Genomic DNA, 6,134 nt, shown 5'->3' with positions numbered 1-6,134 from the left:
AATATGTATAATTATAATTCATCAATATCCAATAAAAATAGATAAGTAAATAAATAAAAGAACATTCTTTATAGTTATCCTAAGAGTGAGAACTCACTGTCATTGGTTGAAGGCTGCTTCCAGAAGCATTAACTCTCTGGCATTTTATGCTTACTGTGTGTAAGGGCTGAGTATACTCTGTTAGCCAAAGGGGTAAGAAAGCCCTCTGACAGTGTCACAGGTGTTCCCTGTAACAACTTTCAGCAGGTAGAGATGAATGTGGAGAAAATACAGATGGAGTACCAATAGCATCTGCTGGTCATTGTAACTGAAGAGATGCCAAGAGGCCACTCAGTCATCTCTCTGCTTTTTAAAATGGCTATACCTAAAACCACCCCTATGGAGACAAGCAACTCTTATTTCATGCCAACTTACATCACACATTCCTGATTGCGGTAAACAAGTGGTGAGATACAATTAGAATGTGAAATGTACAGTGAGCTCTGAAACCCTCCCAAAAGAGCTTGTGCTCCAAAACAAAAGCAATGGTTCCAAGTAGCAACAACTCTAATGCTTCATCAATCCTTAGATTGTACAGGCCCTGGAAGATAAATGACAGGCTACAAAGTAACCTGAGAAGTAATGATAGGCCACAGCAGCCCTAAGGTACCTTGGGAAGTTGGGACAAATCACAATAGCCCCTAAATATTCTGGGAAGTAGTAATGGGCCACATTAGCACCCCCAACACACCCTGGGAGGGATTACTGGATTACATCAGCCCCAAGGTACCCTGGGTGTTTGGGATGGCCCACATCAGGCCCAAGATAAAAGGAATCTCTGATTTTCTAATTCAAAGGTGTATGTCACATACAGAGCACATTGGAAAATATAATCAGCAATAGTCACTCTCTGACAGGCAAGCATTTCTCCAGCCATCTAAAGAGCAGCTGACCTCAAGTTATAACTGAACTAAGATTCCTAAACAAAACTAAGCTTTTCCCAAACTTAAATGGAATCAATATACGAAGACACTGGTAAAATGATTAACAGCTCCCAAAGCACAGTCTTATTTTGTTTACCTTTGTATTTCCAGTCCAGTCACTGGGATAATAAATAGGTATCAAATGAATGGATGAAAGCCTTAGTCTAATTTTTTAAGACAGAAACTACCAATAATTATTTCTTTGGCATAAAAGGTGTGGGAGTCTATTTTCAAATACATGTAGGAATCAATGAGTTCAGTAAAGTGAAACAGATTTCTTTACTTCACAAATTCTCAGAGGCTTTAATATGTTAAGCTATATTTTAAGTCACCAGGCCAGGGAGATGACACATGCATAATTCCCTCAACTTATTTAACCACTAAACTCATTTTTCCCCCATGAAGCATTTCAAAATCCCAAAGAATTTTGAGACTTTTTAACTCCAAAGACTGATTAAAAATTGCAAAGCATAAATAATAGCAAAATCGAATTGCTGTGGGAGATTCCAGGAGATGGGGTGTGTGTAGGTAACATGAGAGGAGAAATGGGAATATAATGATTTGGGATTCCACATTAACTGATTGTGGCTACTGGTAAAAATTAGACGTCTAAACACAAGACGAAGAGTACTGTAAGGGATCTGGTGTAGTTCCCACAATCATGACACACCCTTGTTGACAAATTAATCTTCTCCATCTTTGGATTCCATAACCAGTATTACCCTTAGACCTGGGCAACCAGGGTCCTCACCTAGGCCCCTCACCTATGGAGAGGTCTACACTTATTTCATGCCATGTTACATCACACATTCCTGATCGTGGCAAACAAGTCAGACTCTAAAGTTTAGAAGGCCCTGCACTATATCTCCTCCAGTGTGCCCTTCACATGAGGCAAGAAATCCATAGGACCAAGGGCCACATCCACTCAAAGCCCACATCTCCCCTTCGAGGTCAAGCTTTGGATCTCAGGATCCTGAGATTCCCTGCGCAATGTTTCCAAGTCACTTCCAGTACCTATGCAGTTCTGTCTTTTGGGTCCATTATTCTGAGAGCAAACTGTGCTACGGGGTGACTGGTGGGTGAGGTGATAGGGGTGATGGAATTTAGTCACATGGTCTAGAATAGCCACCAAAGGCTCCTAGTGGTTCAGGACAGAGCCAGAGGTGGAAAGAAAAGGAGATAGGGGCTGCATGGCTTGGGGAGTGGGGCTCCACTGATCTTCTTGCCTCAAGCTCTGCAAATATTAAGGGCAGGCCTGCCCTTAGGAGTACAATCTTCCTGTTCAATGAGCCCATGTGGGAAGTAAATGGCAATGCTGCAAAAACTGCTACTTATTCCAGTACAGTTACTTGTGACTTCCTCATCCTTTGCACAATTATGAACTGTCAGATAACAGTGGGATTTCCAAGATTTATCTCCAGCATCTCATTGCACTTCTGAACTTCATACTTTGCAAGTATGTACAATAGATGCACCCATGTTCGTGGCTATTTTAATTATATGTAACACAACCAAGAAGAAATTTTCAAAGGCTTCTAAATAGTCAATCTGTCACAGCCATGCACTTGCATTAATTCACAAAAGCATCATTAAAAAATTAAGCAGACTGCCTCATCCAATAGGCTACATTGTGATAATAGGAAATGCCATGGGTCTACCCAATGGATGACCTTCTTCTAGCTCATATTCAATCTGAAAACTGAAAAATGATAGTGTTGAGAGGACATGAAGCCAGGAAGTATTGGCAGCATTGAGAAGCAGTAGACAGAGATTCCTCAGAGAGGGAGACAGCCACTAAGCCAGGCAAACAGAGAAGCCATTCCTAAACAATAGCTGGCTCAAATCGGCAAAGAACATTAGAGGAAATATCTTAATAGAAGTCGGAGCTGGGAGCCTTAACTGCAGATTCAGAAATAGCAGCTCAGTGCTGGGTAAGGACTACAAAGAATGCGAAAAAGGATCAACAAATCCTAAATAGAGAGTTTTGGACAGAATCTGAACAGAAGCAAGGTTTTCAGACATATCTGGCCAAGACAAACCACTTTTTGTTAAAAAAATGTATATAGACAGATTAATTTCAGAACTCTGCTGAATATCATTTAAATTTCGTATGTGTAAGTTAACTGTAAAGTAAACTATATGTAATTCTTATTCCATGCCATGGGCTCAATTATTTTCAACCAACTGTTTGCTGTTTTTGTAGATTCCTCCACTAAAGACTTGCCCTAAGATGCCTTTAGCAATAAACTGTCACATTCTGTGAACTTCAACTGACCATTTCAATAAGGAGGTTGAGTCCTGAATTTTCTGTCACCTGCAGTCGTGTTTGAAAAACTCATCCAATCATAAGACTCAACTGAATTATCTGTTAAACTGGTGGTTCTCAAATTGTAGTGAGCATCAAAATCAACTAGAGGGCTTGTTCAAACAGATTCTTAGAGAATCTTACACAGTGGGAATTAGGAGATTCCAATAATTTGCATTTCTAATAAGTTTCCAGGTGATGCTGATGCTGCTGGTCCATGGACCACCCTTTGAGAACCACTGTATTAAACACTCTGGATCCCCAGAATTCCACCTCCAATCCACGGAATCAGAATCACAGACTCAGGATCCTATTTTTAACAAACATTCATGATGATATTTCCGGTCTAAATATACCACATCTTTTATACGCACTAAATTTAATGTTCTTTCTCTGTTTAGGAGTTCCTCAAACCCTGATCAGAGTTCAGTACCCTTATTCTACACAGTATTCTCGAACTCTTGATTATCTAATTCCCCAACTCAGAGCAGGTTCAAAGCTATCTACTATGTGGTGTGGAACTGCCTCTTTTTTGTTTGTTTGTTTGGTTGGTTGGTTGATTTTTTATCTATAACATGAGATTTTTTGTTTGCTTGGAGAAAATGTTTTGCTCTCAGGTGAGGGGGTTTATAATAAATGACTTATTTATTACAGATACAAATTCCAAACCTAGTTTATTCTAAGCTTTTAAGTTCAACCTACAAAATGTATTATTCTATTTATAAATCTAGTAAAGTTTAATAATCACACAAATATTTTTGACTGATATTTGGTCCCATTTAATTAAGTACCCTTCTGCGTTTTCAACTGCCCATAAGGGGATAGAATAATTTAATTTACTTTTTTTAGTTTATTTTTTTGAGATGGGATTTTCTTATGTTGCCCAGGCTGGTCTCAAACTCCCAGACTCAAGCAATCCTCCTACCTCAGCCTTCTTAATAGCTAGGATTACAGGCATGCACTCTCAATGTACTTTTTAAGCCCTTTATATATCTGACTAACAAATAAAACCTCCCAAGCACTTTATCAATTCCTACACACATAACAAATTAAAAGTACAGTGAATCTTAAAGTTTTCTTAAACGTCCAAGCATATTAATGGCCTTAAAATTATGGGCAAGCAGTCAGACAGGTTATGAGAAATTTATCCAGATATCATTTTAAAATTTGTAAGAATTGTGTTAAAAAGGATGGAAGATGGAAAATTGTGTCAAGTTTAAAGTATTTGAACCAAAACATGAAGACTTTCTAGAGTCTCAAGATATAAAAATTAAAACTTCCATTCTGGTAAAGGAACCAAGAACCTACATTGGGTAAAGGACGCCCTCTTCACTAAATAGTGTTGGAAAAATTGGATATCCACATACAGAAGAATGAAACTCAATCCCCATCTCTCACCATATACAAAAATCAACTCAAGAGAAATTAAAGGCTTAAATATAAGACTGAAACTTTAAAAAATACTAGAAGAAAACAGGGAAAATACTTTAGGACATAGATCTAGGCAAAGATTTCACAGTTAAGACCTCAAAAGCACAGACAACAAAAATAATAACAGACAAATGTAACTATATTAAACTAAAAAGCTTCTGCACAGCAAAGGAAACATCAGAGTGAAGAGACAACCTGTTAATGGGAAAAAATATTTGCAAACTATCCATCTGACAAGGGACTAATATCCAGAATATACAAGGAACTCAAACAACAATTTACACACACACACGCACACACACACAATCCCATTAAAAAGTGGGCAAAGAACATAAATAGACATTTCTCAAAAGAAGACATACGGCCTCCTGCAGTGCTCGGGGCCGCAGCGGGATAGGGAGCCTCAGGGAAGAGCGGCGCAGGAGCTGGCACCCACCACTGGAGGGGCGGCGACGGCGGCCGGAGCGACCTAGGGAGGCGAGCGCAGCCGCCATTGCCGAGTTCCCGTCAAAAGCGAGCACGCGGACCAGCAGTCCCGCGCAGGACGCCGGAGCCTTGGTGTAGGCGCTGCGCACGGACCTGGGCTTCGTGCGCTCCCGCCTCGGGACGTTCCTGCTGCTGCAGCTGGTGCTGGGGCTGCTGGTGTGGGCCCTGATTGCGGACACCCTGTACCACCTGTACCCGGCCTATGGCTGGGTGATGTTCGTAGCTGTCTTCCTCTGGCTGGTGACAATCGTCTTCTTCACCCTCTACCTGTTTCAGCTGCACATGAAGTTGTACATGGTGCCCTGGCCACTAGTGTTAATGATGTTTAACGTCAGTGCCACCGTTCTGTACGTCACCGCCTTCATCGCCTGCTCTGCGGCAGTTGACCTGACGTCCCTGAAGGGCACGCAGCCGTATAACCAGCGTGCGGCTACCTCGTTCTGTGCGTGTTTGGTGATGATCGCCTACGGAGTGAGCACCTTGTCAGCTACCATGCCTGGCGAGGAGTAGGCAGCAATGCACCACCAGTCAGATGGCTGGCGGCTATGCCTAAACCACCTGTGCCACAGCTCCCCCTGCGGCTGAAGCCACCGCTGGGTAGCAGAGCAGGGTCGCCCCGTAAGCCCAAAGCTGGGGAGCCTTGAGCAGAGTCAGCCCTGCAGAGACTACACTTGCTTCTCTCTGCCCACCAGACACAAGCTCTCACAGGGCTAAGGAAGAAAGCCTAGGCTGGCAGGCATCTGGGCTTGCAGGAGGCCAACTGCTGAGACCTCCTCCACATCTCCCTTATTCAGCGGAAGGTGACGGGGATCTGAGGCTGTGTCTCTGCCTTCTCTTTAGAGGACTTCAGCGTCCAAGGCTGGGGCCCACCCTTCTCACCAGCACTAAATTCATTAACAAGGACTTCAGACCTGCAGCCCCAAACCCGCTCTGGTATAAGCCTAACAAAC

At 42.2% G+C, this 6,134-nt stretch overlaps 1 pseudogene; it reads left to right on the top strand.

Annotated features, from left to right (window-relative positions):
* Nucleotides 1–702: 702 nt before the first annotated feature.
* Nucleotides 703–5,737, top strand: LOC129475293 (plasmolipin-like; annotated as a pseudogene).
* The last annotated feature ends 397 nt before the right edge of the window (nt 5,738–6,134 follow it).

This window comes from Symphalangus syndactylus, chromosome X, assembly GCF_028878055.3.
Source record: "Symphalangus syndactylus isolate Jambi chromosome X, NHGRI_mSymSyn1-v2.1_pri, whole genome shotgun sequence".
In the NCBI taxonomy this organism is placed as follows: domain Eukaryota; kingdom Metazoa; phylum Chordata; class Mammalia; order Primates; family Hylobatidae; genus Symphalangus; species Symphalangus syndactylus.
The sequence above is the reverse complement of the archived record's forward strand: the minus strand, read 5'-3'. Positions and strand labels throughout refer to the sequence as shown.